This window comes from Oncorhynchus nerka, linkage group LG9b, assembly GCF_034236695.1.
Source record: "Oncorhynchus nerka isolate Pitt River linkage group LG9b, Oner_Uvic_2.0, whole genome shotgun sequence".
Lineage (NCBI taxonomy): Eukaryota > Metazoa > Chordata > Actinopteri > Salmoniformes > Salmonidae > Oncorhynchus > Oncorhynchus nerka.
Window position 1 is genome coordinate 50,899,672 of NC_088424.1, and position 15,897 is coordinate 50,915,568.

The 15,897-nt window shown below is 61.2% G+C and overlaps 1 protein-coding gene across 1 annotated transcript in view; it reads left to right on the plus strand.

The window, feature by feature from the left end:
- Nucleotides 1-15,897, plus strand: part of usp33 (ubiquitin specific peptidase 33) — a 121,128-nt gene that overhangs the window by 65,493 nt on the left and 39,738 nt on the right. The gene's annotated exons all lie outside the window — the stretch shown is intronic.

Consider the following 15,897-nt stretch of genomic DNA (forward strand, 5'->3'; position numbering starts at 1 on the left):
TAATGGGTACGGACAGCCTGGTGACCCTAACTATTATACCCTTTAATGGGTACAGACAGCCTGGTGACCCTAACTATTATACCCTTTAATGGGTACAGACAGCCTGGTGACCCTAACTATTATACCCTTTAATGGGTACAGACAGCCTGGTGACCTAACTATTATACCCTTTAATGGGTACAGACAGCCTGGGGGCCCTAACTATTATACCCTTTAATGGGTACAGACAGCCTGGTGACCTAACTATTATACCCTTTAATGGGTACAGACAGCCTGGGGGCCCTAACTATTATACCCTTTAATGGGTACAGACAGCCTGGTGACCTAACTATTATACCCTTTAATGGGTACAGACAGCCTGGTGACCCTAACTATTATACCCTTTAATGGGTACGGACAGCCTGGTGACCCTAACTATTATACCCTTTAATGGGTACGGACAGCCTGGGGGCCCTAACTATTATACCCTTTAATGGGTACAGACAGCCTGGTGACCTAACTATAATACCCTTTAATGGGTACAGACAGCTTGGGGCCCTAACTATTATACCCTTTAATGGGAAGGTATCCCCCCCGCGGGGCCTTGGGAAGGTATCCCTCACGGGGCCTTGGGAAGGTATCCCCCACGGGGCCTTGGGAAGGTATCCCCCACGGGGCCTTGGGAAGGTATCCCCCACGCGGCCTTGGGAAGGTATCCCCCACGGGGCCTTGGGAAGGTATCCCCCACGGGGCCTTGGGAAGGTATCCCCCACGGGGCCTTGGGAAGGTATCCCCCACGGGTCCTTCGGAAGGTATCCCCCACGGGGTATCCCCCACGGGAAAGGTATCCCCCACGGGGCCTTCGGAAGGTATCCCCCACGGGGCCTTCGGAAGGTATCCCCAGGGCCTTCGGAAGGTACCCCACGGGCCTTCGGAAGGTATCCCCCACGGGGCCTTCGGAAGGTATCCCCCACGGGGCCTTCGGAAGGTACCCCCCACGGGGCCTTCGGAAGGTATCCCCCCACGGGGCCTTCGGAAGGTATCCCCCCACCTCTTGACCTAAAATGGATGACATTAAAAAGTCACTGGCCTACACACAATACACCCTCATGTCAAAGTGAAATGATGTTTTCAGACATTTTTACAAATCAAACCAAATTAAAAGCGGCAATGTCTTCAGTCAATAAGTATTCAACCCTTTTGTTATGTCGAGCCTAAATAGTTCAGGAGTAAGAATGTGCTCATCAAGTCACATAATAAGTTGCATGGATTCACTTTTTGAACGATTACCTCATCTCTGTACATACAATTATCTGTAAGGTCCCTCATCTCTGTACCCCACACATACTGTAATGTCCCTCATCTCTGTACAATTATCTTTAAGGTCCCTCATCTCTGTACCCCACAGACAATTATCTGTACGGTCCCTCATCTCTGTACCCCACACATACTGTAAGGTCCCTCATCTCTGTACCCCAACACATACTGTAAGGTCCCTCATCTCTGTACCCCAACACATACTGTAAGGTCCCTCATCTCTGTACCCCCACACATACTGTAAGGTCCCTCATCTCTGTACCCCACACATACTGTAAGGTCCCTCATCTCTGTACCCCACACATACTGTAAGGTCCCTCATCTCTGTACCCCACACATACAATTATCTGTCAGGTCCCTCATCTCTGTACCCCACACATACAATTATCTGTAAGGTCCCTCATCTCTGTACCCCACACATACTGTAAGGTCCCTCATCTCTGTACCCCACACAGACAATTATCTGTAAGGTCCCTCATCTCTGTACCCCACACATACTGTAAGGTCCCTCATCTCTGTACCCCACACATACTGTAAGGTCCCTCATCTCTGTACCCCACACATACTGTAAGGTCCCTCATCTCTGTACCCCACACATACAATTATCTGTAAGGTCCCTCATCTCTGTACCCCACACATACTGTAAGGTCCCTCATCTCTGTACCCCACACATACTGTAAGGTCCCTCATCTCTGTACCCCACACATACTGTAAGGTCCCTCATCTCTGTACCCCACACATACTGTAAGGTCCCTCATCTCTGTACCCCAACACATACTGTAAGGTCCCTCATCTCTGTACCCCACACATACTGTAAGGTCCCTCATCTCTGTACCCCAACACATACTGTAAGGTCCCTCATCTCTGTACCCCAGGTAGCCTAGTGGTTAGAGTGGAGGGGCGGCAGGTAGCCTAGTGGTTAGAGGGGAGGGGCGGCAGGTAGCCTAGTGGTTAGAGTGGAGTGGAGGGCGGCAGGTAGCCTAGTGGTTAGAGTGGAGTGGAGGGCGGCAGGTAGCCTAGTGGTTAGAGTGGAGTGGAGGGCGGCAGGTAGCCTAGTGGTTAGAGTGGAGTGGAGGGCGGCAGGTAGCCTAGTGGTTAGAGTGGAGTGGAGGGCGGCAGGTAGCCTAGTGGTTAGAGTGGAGTGGAGGGCGGCAGGTAGCCTAGTGGTTAGAGTGGAGTGGAGGGCGGCAGGTAGCCTAGTGGTTAGAGTGGAGTGGAGGGCGGCAGGTAGCCTAGTGGTTAGAGTGGAGTGGAGGGCGGCAGGTAGCCTAGTGGTTAGAGGGGAGGGGCGGCAGGTAGCCTAGTGGTTAGAGTGGAGTGGAGGGGCGGCAGGTAGCCTAGTGGTTAGAGTGGAGTGGAGGGGCGGCAGGTAGCCTAGTGGTTAGAGTGGAGTGGGGGCGGCAGGTAGCCTAGTGGTTAGAGTGGAGTGGAGGGGCGGCAGGTAGCCTAGTGGTTAGAGTGGGGAGGGGCGGCCAGGTAGCCTAGTGGTTAGAGTGGAGTGGAGGGGCGGCAGGTAGCCTAGTGGTTAGAGTGGAGTGGAGGGCGGCAGGTAGCCTAGTGGTTAGAGTGGAGGAGGGGGGGCGGCAGGTAGCCTAGTGGTTAGAGTGGAGGGGGGCGGCAGGTAGCCTAGTGGTTAGAGGGGAGGGGCGGCAGGTAGCCTAGTGGTTAGAGGGGAGATGCAGGTAGCCTAGTGGTTAGAGGGGAGGGCGGCAGGTAGCCTAGTGGTTAGAGTGGAGGGGCGGGCAGGTAGCCTAGTGGTTAGAGTGTAGGGGGCAGGTAGCCTAGTGGTTAGAGGGGAGGGGCGGCAGGTAGACAAGTGGTTAGAGGGGGATGCAGGTAGCCTAGTGGTTAGAGGGGAGATGCAGGTAGCCTAGTGGTTAGAGTGGAGGGCGGCAGGTAGCCTAGTGGTTAGAGTGGAGGGGCGGCAGGTAGCCCTAGTGGTTAGAGTGGAGGGCGGCAGGTAGCCTAGTGGTTAGAGTGGAGGGGCGGCAGGTAGCCTAGTGGTTAGAGGGGGATGCAGGTAGCCTAGTGGTTAGAGTAGGGGCGGCAGGTAGCCTAGTGGTTAGAGCGGAGGGGCGGCAGGTAGCCTAGTGGTTAGAGCGTAGGGGCGGCAGGTAGCCTAGTGGTTAGAGCGTAGGGCGGCAGGTAGCCTAGTGGTTAGAGCGTAGGGGGCAGGTAGCCTAGTGGTTAGAGGGGAGGGGGCGGCAGGTAGACAAGTGGTTAGAGGGGAGATGCAGGTAGCCTAGTGGTTAGAGGGAGATGCAGGTAGCCTAGTGGTTAGAGTGGAGGGCGGCAGGTAGCCTAGTGGTTAGAGTGGAGGGGCGGCAGGTAGCCTAGTGGTTAGAGTGGAGGGCGGCAGGTAGCCTAGTGGTTAGAGTGGAGGGGCGGCAGGTAGCCTAGTGGTTAGAGTGGAGGGGGGCAGGTAGCCTAGTGGTTAGAGTGGAGGGGCGGCAGGTAGCCTAGTGGTTAGAGTAGAGGGCGGCAGGTAGCCTAGTGGTTAGAGGGGGATGCAGGTAGTCTAGTGGTTAGAGCGGAGGGGATGCAGGTAGCCTAGTGGTTAGAGCGTAGGGCGGCAGGTAGCCTAGTGGTTAGAGCGTAGGGGCGGCAGGTAGCCTAGTGGTTAGAGCGTAGGGGCGGCAGGGTAGCCTAGTGGTTAGAGCCGTAGGGGCGGCAGGTAGCCTAGTGGTTAGAGCGTAGGGCGGCAGGTAGCCTAGTGGTTAGAGCGTAGGGCGGCAGGTAGCCTAGTGGTTAGAGCGTAGGGCGGCAGGTAGCCTAGTGGTTAGAGCGTAGGGGCGGCAGGTAGCCTAGTGGTTAGAGCGTAGGGGCGGCAGGTAGCCTAGTGGTTAGAGCGTAGGGGCGGCAGGTAGCCTAGTGGTTAGAGGGGATGCAGGTAGCCTAGTGGTTAGAGGGGGGGCGGCAGGTAGCCTAGTGGTTAGAGGGGAGGGCGGCAGGTAGCCTAGTGGTTAGAGTGGAGGGCGGCAGGTAGCCTAGTGGTTAGAGTGGAGGGCGGCAGGTAGCCTAGTGGTTAGAGTGGAGGGGCGGCAGGTAGCCTAGTGGTTAGAGTGGAGGGGGCAGGTAGCCTAGTGGTTAGAGGGAGGGGCGGCAGGTAGCCTAGTGGTTAGAGGGGAGGGCGGCAGGTAGACAGTGGTTAGAGGGGAGATGCAGGTAGCCTAGTGGTTAGAGGGAGATGCAGGTAGCCTAGTGGTTAGAGCGTAGGGCGGCAGGTAGCCTAGTGGTTAGAGCGTAGGGGCGGCAGGTAGCCTAGTGGTTAGAGCGTAGGGGCGGCAGGTAGCCTGTGGTTAGAGGGGAGATGCAGGTAGCCTAGTGGTTAGAGGGGGATGCAGGTAGCCTAGTGGTTAGAGGGAGGGATGGCAGGTAGCCTAGTGGTTAGAGTGGAGGGCGGCAGGTAGCCTAGTGGTTAGAGTGGAGGGGCGGCAGGTAGCCTAGTGGTTAGAGTGGAGGGCGGCAGGTAGCCTAGTGGTTAGAGGGAGGGAGGGGCAGGTAGCCTAGTGGTTAGAGGGAGGGGCGGCAGGTAGCCTAGTGGTTAGAGGGGGGGCGGCAGGTAGACAAGTGGTTAGAGGGGAGATGCAGGTAGCCAAGTGGTTAGAGGGAGGGGATGCAGGTAGCCTAGTGGTTAGAGGGGGATGCAGGTAGCCTAGTGGTTAGAGGGGAGGGCGGCAGGTAGCCTAGTGGTTAGAGTGGAGGGCGGCAGGTAGCCTAGTGGTTAGAGTGGAGGGCGGCAGGTAGCCTAGTGGTTAGAGTGGAGGGGCAGGTAGCCTAGTGGTTAGAGGGGAGGGCGGCAGGTAGCCTAGTGGTTAGAGGGGAGGGGCGGCAGGTAGACAAGTGGTTAGAGGGGAGGGACGGCAGGTAGACAAGTGGTTAGAGGGGAGATGCAGGTAGCCTAGTGGTTAGAGGGGAGATGCAGGTAGCCTAGTGGTTAGAGTGGAGGGGCGGCAGGTAGCCTAGTGGTTAGAGTAGAGGGGCGGCAGGTAGCCTAGTGGTTAGAGGGGGGATGCAGGTAGTCTAGTGGTTAGAGCGGAGGGGATGCAGGTAGCCTAGTGGTTAGAGCGTAGGGGCGGCAGGTAGCCTAGTGGTTAGAGCGTAGGGGCGGCAGGTAGCCTAGTGGTTAGAGCGTAGGGGCGGCAGGGTAGCCTAGTGGTTAGACCGTAGGGGCGGCAGGTAGCCTAGTGGTTAGAGCGTAGGGGCGGCAGGTAGCCTAGTGGTTAGAGCGTAGGGGCGGCAGGTAGCCTAGTGGTTAGAGCGTAGGGGCGGCAGGTAGCCTAGTGGTTAGAGCGGAGGGGCGGCAGGTAGCCTCGTGGTTAGAGCGGAGGGGCGGCAGGTAGCCTCGTGGTTAGAGCGGAGGGGCGGCAGGTAGCCTCGTGGTTAGAGCGGAGGGGCGGCAGGTAGCCTCGTGGTTAGAGCGGAGGGCGGCAGGTAGCCTCGTGGTTAGAGCGGGAGGGCGGCAGGTAGCCTCGTGGTTAGAGGGGAGGGCGGCAGGTAGCCTCGTGGTTAGAGCGGAGGGCGGCAGGTAGCCTCGTGGTTAGAGCGGAGGGCGGCAGGTAGCCTCGTGGTTAGAGCGGAGGGCGGCAGGTAGCCTCGTGGTTAGAGCGGAGGGGCGGCAGGTAGCCTCGTGGTTAGAGCGGAGGGGCGGCAGGTAGCCTCGTGGTTAGAGCGTAGGGGCGGCAGGTAGCCTCGTGGTTAGAGCGTAGGGGCGGCAGGTAGCCTAGTGGTTAGAGCGTAGGGGCGGCAGGTAGCCTAGTGGTTAGAGCGTAGGGGCGGCAGGTAGCCTAGTGGTTAGAGCGGAGGGGCGGCAGGTAGCCTAGTGGTTAGAGCGGAGGGGCGGCAGGTAGCCTAGTGGTTAGAGCGGAGGGCGCAGGTAGCCTAGTGGTTAGAGCGGAGGGCGGCAGGTAGCCTAGTGGTTAGAGCGGAGGGCGGCAGGTAGCCTAGTGGTTAGAGCGGAGGGGCGGCAGGTAGCCTAGTGGTTAGAGCGGAGGGCGGCAGGTAGCCTAGTGGTTAGAGCGGAGGGGCGGCAGGTAGCCTAGTGGTTAGAGCGGAGGGGCGGCAGGTAGCCTAGTGGTTAGAGCGGAGGGGCGGCAGGTAGCCTAGTGGTTAGAGCGGAGGGCGGCAGGTAGCCTAGTGGTTAGAGCGGAGGGGCGGCAGGTAGCCTAGTGGTTAGAGCGGAGGGCGGCAGGTAGCCTAGTGGTTAGAGCGGAGGGCGGCAGGTAGCCTAGTGGTTAGAGCGGAGGGGCGGCAGGTAGCCTAGTGGTTAGAGCGGAGGGGGCGGCAGGTAGCCTAGTGGTTAGAGCGGAGGGCGGCAGGTAGCCTAGTGGTTAGAGCGGAGGGGCGGCAGGTAGCCTAGTGGTTAGAGCGGAGGGCGGCAGGTAGCCTAGTGGTTAGAGCGGAGGGGCGGCAGGTAGCCTAGTGGTTAGAGCGGAGGGCGGCAGGTAGCCTAGTGGTTAGAGCGGAGGGGCGGCAGGTAGCCTAGTGGTTAGAGCGGAGGGGCGGCAGGTAGCCTAGTGGTTAGAGCGGAGGGCGGCAGGTAGCCTAGTGGTTAGAGCGGAGGGCGGCAGGTAGCCTCGTGGTTAGAGCGGAGGGCGGCAGGTAGCCTCGTGGTTAGAGCGGAGGGGGGGCAGGTAGCCTCGTGGTTAGAGGGAGGGCGGCAGGTAGCCTAGTGGTTAGAGGGAGATGCAGGTAGCCTAGTGGTTAGAGGGGAGATGCAGGTAGCCTAGTGGTTAGAGGGGGGAGCCTAGTGGTTAGAGCGGAGGGCGCAGGTAGCCTAGTGGTTAGAGGGAGGGGCGGCAGGTAGCCTAGTGGTTAGAGGGGGAGGGCGGCAGGTAGCCTAGGGTTAGAGGGGAGGGCGGCAGGTAGCCTAGTGGATAGAGTGGAGGGGCGGCAGGTAGCCTAGTGGTTAGAGTGGAGGGCGGCAGGTAGCCTAGTGGTTAGAGTGGAGGGGGGCAGGTAGCCTAGTGGTTAGAGGGAGGGCGGCAGGTAGACAAGTGGTTAGAGGGGAGGGCGGCAGGTAGACAAGTGGTTAGAGGGGGATGGGTAGTCTAGTGGTTAGAGGGGAGATGCAGGTAGCCTAGTGGTTAGAGTGGAGGGGCGGCAGGTAGCCTAGTGGTTAGAGTAGAGGGGCGGCAGGTAGCCTAGTGGTTAGAGCAGGTAGTCTAGTGGTTAGAGCGGAGGGATGCAGGTAGCCTAGTGGTTAGAGCGTAGGGGCGGCAGGTAGCCTAGTGGTTAGAGCGTAGGGCGGCAGGTAGCCTAGTGGTTAGAGCGTAGGGGGCGGCAGGGTAGCCTAGTGGTTAGAGCGTAGGGGCGGCAGGTAGCCTAGTGGTTAGAGCGTAGGGCGGCAGGTAGCCTAGTGGTTAGAGCGTAGGGGCGGCAGGTAGCCTAGTGGTTAGAGCGTAGGGCGGCAGGTAGCCTAGTGGTTAGAGCGGAGGGGCGGCAGGTAGCCTCGTGGTTAGAGCGGAGGGCGGCAGGTAGCCTAGTGGTTAGAGCGGAGGGCGGCAGGTAGCCTCGTGGTTAGAGCGGAGGGCGGCAGGTAGCCTCGTGGTTAGAGCGGAGGGGCGGCAGGTAGCCTCGTGGTTAGAGCGGAGGGGCGGCAGGTAGCCTCGTGGTTAGGCGGGAGGCGGCAGGTAGCCTCGTGGTTAGAGCGGAGGGCGGCAGGTAGCCTCGTGGTTAGAGGGAGGGCGGCAGGTAGCCTCGTGGTTAGAGGGGAGGGCGGCAGGTAGCCTCGTGGTTAGAGCGGAGGGCGGCAGGTAGCCTCGTGGTTAGAGGGGAGGGCGGCAGGTAGCCTCGTGGTTAGAGCGGAGGGGCGGCAGGTAGCCTAGTGGTTAGAGCGGAGGGCGGCAGGTAGCCTCGTGGTTAGAGCGGAGGGCGGCAGGTAGCCTAGTGGTTAGAGCGTAGGGGCGGCAGGTAGCCTAGTGGTTAGAGCGTAGGGGGCGGCAGGTAGCCTAGTGGTTAGAGCGGGGGCGGCAGGTAGCCTAGTGGTTAGAGCGGAGGGGCGGCAGGTAGCCTAGTGGTTAGAGCGGAGGGGGCGGCAGGTAGCCTAGTGGTTAGAGCGGAGGGGCGGCAGGTAGCCTAGTGGTTAGAGCGGAGGGCGGCAGGTAGCCTAGTGGTTAGAGCGGAGGGCGGCAGGTAGCCTAGTGGTTAGAGCGGAGGGGGCGGCAGGTAGCCTAGTGGTTAGAGCGGAGGCGGCAGGTAGCCTAGTGGTTAGAGCGGAGGGGGCAGGTAGCCTAGTGGTTAGAGCGGAGGGGCGGCAGGTAGCCTAGTGGTTAGGGGAGCGGCAGGTAGCCTAGTGGTTAGAGCGGAGGGGCGGCAGGTAGCCTAGTGGTTAGAGCGGAGGGCGGCAGGTAGCCTAGTGGTTAGAGCGGAGGGCGGCAGGTAGCCTAGTGGTTAGAGGGAGGGGCGGCAGGTAGCCTAGTGGTTAGAGCGGAGGGGCGGCAGGTAGCCTAGTGGTTAGAGGAGATGCAGGTAGCCTAGTGGTTAGAGGGAGATGCAGGTAGCCTAGTGGTTAGAGCGGAGGGGCGGCAGGTAGCCTGGTGGTTAGAGCGGAGGGCGGCAGGTAGCCTCGTGGTTAGAGCAGAGGGGCGGCAGGTAGCCTAGTGGTTAGAGGGGGGATGCAGGTAGTCTAGTGGTTAGGCGGAGGATGCAGGTATCCTAGTGGTTAGAGCGTAGGGGCGGCAGGTAGCCTAGTGGTTAGGCGTAGGGCGGCAGGTAGCCTAGTGGTTAGAGCGGAGGGCGGCAGGTAGCCTAGTGGTTAGAGCGGAGGGCGGCAGGTAGCCTAGTGGTTAGAGCGGAGGGCGGCAGGTAGCCTAGTGGTTAGAGGGGAGATGCAGGTAGCCTAGTGGTTAGAGGGGAGATGCAGGTAGCCTAGTGGTTAGAGCGTAGGGGCGGCAGGTAGCCTAGTGGTTAGAGCGGAGGGGCGGCAGGTAGCCTAGTGGTTAGAGCAGAGGGGCGGCAGGTAGCCTAGTGGTTAGAGGGGGGATGCAGGTAGTCTAGTGGTTAGAGCGGAGGGGATGCAGGTAGCCTAGTGGTTAGAGCGTAGGGGCGGCAGGTAGCCTAGTGGTTAGAGCGTAGGGGCGGCAGGTAGCCTAGTGGTTAGAGCGTAGGGGCGGCAGGTAGCCTAGTGGTTAGACCGTAGGGGCGGCAGGTAGCCTAGTGGTTAGAGCGTAGGGGCGGCAGGTAGCCTCGTGGTTAGAGCGTAGGGCGGCAGGTAGCCTAGTGGTTAGAGCGTAGGGGCGGCAGGTAGCCTAGTGGTTAGAGCGTAGGGCGGCAGGTAGCCTAGTGGTTAGAGCGTAGGGGCGGCAGGTAGCCTCGTGGTTAGAGCGGAGGGCGGCAGGTAGCCTCGTGGTTAGAGCGGAGGGCGGCAGGTAGCCTCGTGGTTAGAGCGGAGGGCGGCAGGTAGCCTCGTGGTTAGCGCGGAGGGCGGCAGGTAGCCTCGTGGTTAGAGCGGAGGGCGGCAGGTAGCCTCGTGGTTAGAGCGGAGGGCGGCAGGTAGCCTCGTGGTTAGAGCGGAGGGGCGGCAGGTAGCCTAGTGGTTAGAGCGGAGGGCGGCAGGTAGCCTAGTGGTTAGAACGGAGGGGCGGCAGGTAGCCTCGTGGTTAGAGCGGAGGGGCGGCAGGTAGCCTCGTGGTTAGAGCGGAGGGCGGCAGGTAGCCTCGTGGTTAGAGCGGAGGGGCGGCAGGTAGCCTAGTGGTTAGAGCGGAGGGCGGCAGGTAGCCTAGTGGTTAGAGCGGAGGGGCGGCAGGTAGCCTAGTGGTTAGGCGGAGGGCGGCAGGTAGCCTAGTGGTTAGAGCGGAGGGCGGCAGGTAGCCTAGTGGTTAGAGCGGAGGGGCGGCAGGTAGCCTAGTGGTTAGAGCGGAGGGGCGGCAGGTAGCCTAGTGGTTAGAGCGGAGGGCGGCAGGTAGCCTAGTGGTTAGAGCGGAGGGCGGCAGGTAGCCTAGTGGTTAGAGCGGAGGGCGGCAGGTAGCCTAGTGGTTAGAGCGGAGGGCGGCAGGTAGCCTAGTGGTTAGAGCGGAGGGGCGGCAGGTAGCCTCGTGGTTAGAGCGGAGGGCGGCAGGTAGCCTCGTGGTTAGAGCGGAGGGCGGCAGGTAGCCTCGTGGTTAGAGCGGAGGGGCAGGTAGCCTCGTGGTTAGAGGGAGGGCGGCAGGTAGCCTAGTGGTTAGAGGGGAGATGCAGGTAGCCTAGTGGTTAGAGGGGAGATGCAGGTAGCCTAGTGGTTAGAGGGGGATGCAGGTAGCCTAGTGGTTAGAGGGGAGGGCGGCAGGTAGCCTAGTGGTTAGAGGGGGGCGGCAGGTAGCCTAGTGGTTAGAGTGGAGGGGCGGCAGGTAGCCTAGTGGTTAGAGTGGAGGGCGGCAGGTAGCCTAGTGGTTAGAGTGGAGGGGGGGCAGGTAGCCTAGTGGTTAGAGGGAGGGGCGGCAGGTAGCCAGTGGTTAGAGGGAGGGGCGGCAGGTAGACAAGTGGTTAGAGGGGGGATGCAGGTAGTCTAGTGGTTAGAGGGGAGATGCAGGTAGCCTAGTGGTTAGAGTGGAGGGGCGGCAGGTAGCCTAGTGGTTAGAGTAGAGGGGCGGCAGGTAGCCTAGTGGTTAGAGGGGGGATGCAGGTAGTCTAGTGGTTAGAGCGGAGGGGATGCAGGTAGCCTAGTGGTTAGAGCGTAGGGGCGGCAGGTAGCCTAGTGGTTAGAGCGTAGGGCGGCAGGTAGCCTAGTGGTTAGAGCGTAGGGGCGGCAGGTAGCCTAGTGGTTAGAGCGTAGGGGCGGCAGGTAGCCTAGTGGTTAGAGCGTAGGGGCGGCAGGTAGCCTAGTGGTTAGAGCGTAGGGGCGGCAGGTAGCCTAGTGGTTAGAGCGTAGGGGCGGCAGGTAGCCTCGTGGTTAGAGCGGAGGGCGGCAGGTAGCCTCGTGGTTAGAGCGGAGGCGGCAGGTAGCCTCGTGGTTAGAGCGGAGGGGCGGCAGGTAGCCTCGTGGTTAGAGCGGAGGGCGGCAGGTAGCCTCGTGGTTAGAGCGGAGGGCGGCAGGTAGCCTCGTGGTTAGAGCGGAGGGCGGCAGGTAGCCTCGTGGTTAGAGCGGAGGGGCGGCAGGTAGCCTCGTGGTTAGAGCGGAGGGGGCGGCAGGTAGCCTAGTGGTTAGAGCGGAGGGCGGCAGGTAGCCTCGTGGTTAGAGCGGAGGGCGGCAGGTAGCCTCGTGGTTAGAGCGGAGGGCGGCAGGTAGCCTCGTGGTTAGAGCGGAGGGGCGGCAGGTAGCCTCGTGGTTAGAGCGGAGGGCGGCAGGTAGCCTCGTGGTTAGAGCGGAGGGCGGCAGGTAGCCTCGTGGTTAGAGCGGAGGGGCGGCAGGTAGCCTCGTGGTTAGAGCGGAGGGCGGCAGGTAGCCTCGTGGTTAGGCGGAGGGGCGGCAGGTAGCCTAGTGGTTAGAGCGGAGGGGCGGCAGGTAGCCTCGTGGTTAGAGCGGAGGGGCGGCAGGTAGCCTGTGGTTAGGCGTAGGGCGGCAGGTAGCCTGTGGTTAGGCGTAGGGCGGCAGGTAGCCTAGTGGTTAGAGCGTAGGGGCGGCAGGTAGCCTAGTGGTTAGAGCGGAGGGCGGCAGGTAGCCTAGTGGTTAGAGCGGAGGGCGGCAGGTAGCCTAGTGGTTAGAGCGGAGGGGCGGCAGGTAGCCTAGTGGTTAGAGCGGAGGGCGGCAGGTAGCCTAGTGGTTAGAGCGGAGGGCGGCAGGTAGCCTAGTGGTTAGAGCGGAGGGGCGGCAGGTAGCCTAGTGGTTAGAGCGGAGGGGCGGCAGGTAGCCTAGTGGTTAGAGCGGAGGGGCGGCAGGTAGCCTAGTGGTTAGAGCGGAGGGCGGCAGGTAGCCTGTGGTTAGAGCGGAGGGCGGCAGGTAGCCTAGTGGTTAGAGCGGAGGGCGGCAGGTAGCCTAGTGGTTAGAGCGGAGGGCGGCAGGTAGCCTAGTGGTTAGAGCGGAGGGCGGCAGGTAGCCTAGTGGTTAGAGCGGAGGGCGGCAGGTAGCCTAGTGGTTAGAGCGGAGGGGCGGCAGGTAGCCTAGTGGTTAGAGCGGAGGGCGGCAGGTAGCCTAGTGGTTAGAGCGGAGGGGCGGCAGGTAGCCTAGTGGTTAGAGCGTAGGGGCGGCAGGTAGCCTAGTGGTTAGAGGGAGATGCAGGTAGCCTAGTGGTTAGAGGGGAGGGCGGCAGGTAGCCTAGTGGTTAGAGGGAGGGCGGCAGGTAGCCTAGTGGTTAGAGTGGAGGGCGGCAGGTAGCCTAGTGGTTAGAGTGGAGGGGCAGGTAGCCTAGTGGTTAGAGGGGAGGGGCGGCAGGTAGCCTAGTGGTTAGAGGGAGGGGCGGCAGGTAGACAAGTGGTTAGAGGGGAGATGCAGGTAGCCTAGTGGTTAGAGGGGAGATGCAGGTAGCCTAGTGGTTAGAGGGGATGCAGGTAGCCTAGTGGTTAGAGGGAGGGCGGCAGGTAGCCTAGTGGTTAGAGTGGAGGGCGGCAGGTAGCCTAGTGGTTAGAGTGGAGGGGCGGCAGGTAGCCTAGTGGTTAGAGTGGAGGGGGGGCAGGTAGCCTAGTGGTTAGAGGGGAGGGGCGGCAGGTAGCCTAGTGGTTAGAGGGGAGGGCGGCAGGTAGACAAGTGGTTAGAGGGGAGGGCGGGCAGGTAGCCAAGTGGTTAGAGGGGGATGCAGGTAGTCTAGTGGTTAGGGGAGATGCAGGTAGCCTAGTGGTTAGAGCGGAGGGGCGGCAGGTAGCCTAGTGGTTAGAGCGTAGGGGCGGCAGGTAGCCTAGTGGTTAGAGCGTAGGGGCGGCAGGTAGCCTAGTGGTTAGAGCGTAGGGGCGGCAGGTAGCCTAGTGGTTAGAGCGTAGGGGCGGCAGGTAGCCTAGTGGTTAGAGCGTAGGGGCGGCAGGTAGCCTAGTGGTTAGAGCGGAGGGGCGGCAGGTAGCCTAGTGGTTAGAGCGGAGGGGCGGCAGGTAGCCTAGTGGTTAGAGCGGAGGGGCGGCAGGTAGCCTAGTGGTTAGAGCGGAGATGCAGGTAGCCTAGTGGTTAGAGGGGAGATGCAGGTAGCCTAGTGGTTAGAGGGGGGATGCAGGTAGCCTAGTGGTTAGAGGGGAGGGGCGGCAGGTAGCCTAGTGGTTAGAGGGAGATGCAGGTAGCCTAGTGGTTAGAGGGGAGATGCAGGTAGCCTAGTGGTTAGAGGGGATGCAGGTAGCCTAGTGGTTAGAGGGAGGGGCGGCAGGTAGCCTAGTGGTTAGAGTGGAGGGGCGGCAGGTAGCCTAGTGGTTAGAGTGGAGGGGCGGCAGGTAGCCTAGTGGTTAGAGTGGAGGGGGGGGCAGGTAGCCTAGTGGTTAGAGGGGAGGGGCGGCAGGTAGCCTAGTGGTTAGAGGGGAGGGGCGGCAGGTAGACAAGTGGTTAGAGGGGAGGGGCGGCAGGTAGACAAGTGGTTAGAGGGGGATGCAGGTAGTCTAGTGGTTAGAGGGGAGATGCAGGTAGCCTAGTGGTTAGAGCGGAGGGCGGCAGGTAGCCTAGTGGTTAGAGGGGCGGCAGGTAGCCTAGTGGTTAGAGCGTAGGGGCGGCAGGTAGCCTAGTGGTTAGAGCGTAGGGGCGGCAGGTAGCCTAGTGGTTAGAGCGTAGGGCGGCAGGTAGCCTAGTGGTTAGAGCGGAGGGCGGCAGGTAGCCTAGTGGTTAGAGCGGAGGGCGGCAGGTAGCCTAGTGGTTAGAGCGGAGGGCGGCAGGTAGCCTAGTGGTTAGAGCGGAGGGCGGCAGGTAGCCTAGTGGTTAGAGCGGAGGGCGGCAGGTAGCCTAGTGGTTAGAGCGGAGGGCGGCAGGTAGCCTAGTGGTTAGAGCGGAGGGCGGCAGGTAGCCTAGTGGTTAGAGCGGAGGGGCGGCAGGTAGCCTAGTGGTTAGAGCGGAGGGCGGCAGGTAGCCTAGTGGTTAGAGCGGAGGGCGGCAGGTAGCCTAGTGGTTAGAGCGGAGGGCGGCAGGTAGCCTGTGGTTAGAGCGGAGGGGCGGCAGGTAGCCTAGTGGTTAGAGCGGAGGGGCGGCAGGTAGCCTGTGGTTAGAGCGGAGGGGCGGCAGGTAGCCTAGTGGTTAGAGCGGAGGGGCGGCAGGTAGCCTAGTGGTTAGAGCGGAGGCGGCAGGTAGCCTAGTGGTTAGAGCGGAGGGCGGCAGGTAGCCTAGTGGTTAGAGCGGAGGGCGGCAGGTAGCCTGAGTGGTTAGAGCGGAGGGCGGCAGGTAGCCTAGTGGTTAGAGGGGAGGGCGGCAGGTAGCCTAGTGGTTAGAGCGTAGGGCGGCAGGTAGCCTAGTGGTTAGAGCGTAGGGGCGGCAGGTAGCCTGTGGTTAGAGGGAGATGCAGGTAGCCTAGTGGTTAGAGGGGGGATGCAGGTAGCCTAGTGGTTAGAGGGGGATGCAGGTAGCCTAGTGGTTAGAGGGAGGGCGGCAGGTAGCCTAGTGGTTAGAGTGGAGGGCGGCAGGTAGCCTAGTGGTTAGAGTGGAGGGGCGGCAGGTAGCCTAGTGGTTAGAGTGGAGGGGGCAGGTAGCCTAGTGGTTAGAGTGGAGGGCGGCAGGTAGCCTAGTGGTTAGAGTGGAGGGCGGCAGGTAGCCTAGTGGTTAGAGTGGAGGGGCGGCAGGTAGCCTGGTGGTTAGAGTGGAGGGGGCAGGTAGCCTAGTGGTTAGAGGGAGGGGCGGCAGGTAGCCTAGTGGTTAGAGCGGAGGGCGGCAGGTAGCCTAGTGGTTAGAGCGTAGGGGCGGCAGGTAGCCTAGTGGTTAGAGCGGAGGGGCGGCAGGTAGCCTAGTGGTTAGAGCGTAGGGCGGCAGGTAGCCTAGTGGTTAGAGCGTAGGGGCGGCAGGTAGCCTAGTGGTTAGAGGGAGATGCAGGTAGCCTAGTGGTTAGAGGGGGATGCAGGTAGCCTAGTGGTTAGAGGGAGGGCGGCAGGTAGCCTAGTGGTTAGAGTGGAGGGCGGCAGGTAGCCTAGTGGTTAGAGTGGAGGGCGGCAGGTAGCCTAGTGGTTAGAGTGGAGGGGCGGCAGGTAGCCTAGTGGTTAGAGTGGAGGGGGCAGGTAGCCTAGTGGTTAGAGGGGAGGGCGGCAGGTAGCCTAGTGGTTAGAGGGGAGGGCGGCAGGTAGACAAGTGGTTAGAGGGAGGGGCTGCAGGTAGCCTAGTGGTTAGAGGGAGATGCAGGTAGCCTAGTGGTTAGAGGGGGATGCAGGTAGCCTAGTGGTTAGAGCGTAGGGCGGCAGGTAGCCTGATGGTTAGGCGTAGGGGCGGCAGGTAGCCTAGTGGTTAGAGCGTAGGGCGGCAGGTAGCCTAGTGGTTAGAGCGGAGGGCGGCAGGTAGCCTAGTGGTTAGAGCGGAGGGCGGCAGGTAGCCTAGTGGTTAGAGCGGAGGGCGGCAGGTAGCCTGGTGGTTAGAGCGGAGATGCAGGTAGCCTAGTGGTTAGAGGGGGAGATGCAGGTAGCCTAGTGGTTAGAGGGGGATGCAGGTAGCCTAGTGGTTAGAGGAGGGGGCGGCAGGTAGCCTAGTGGTTAGAGGGAGATGCAGGTAGCCTAGTGGTTAGAGGGAGATGCAGGTAGCCTAGTGGTTAGAGGGGGGATGCAGGTAGCCTAGTGGTTAGAGGGAGGGCGGCAGGTAGCCTAGTGGTT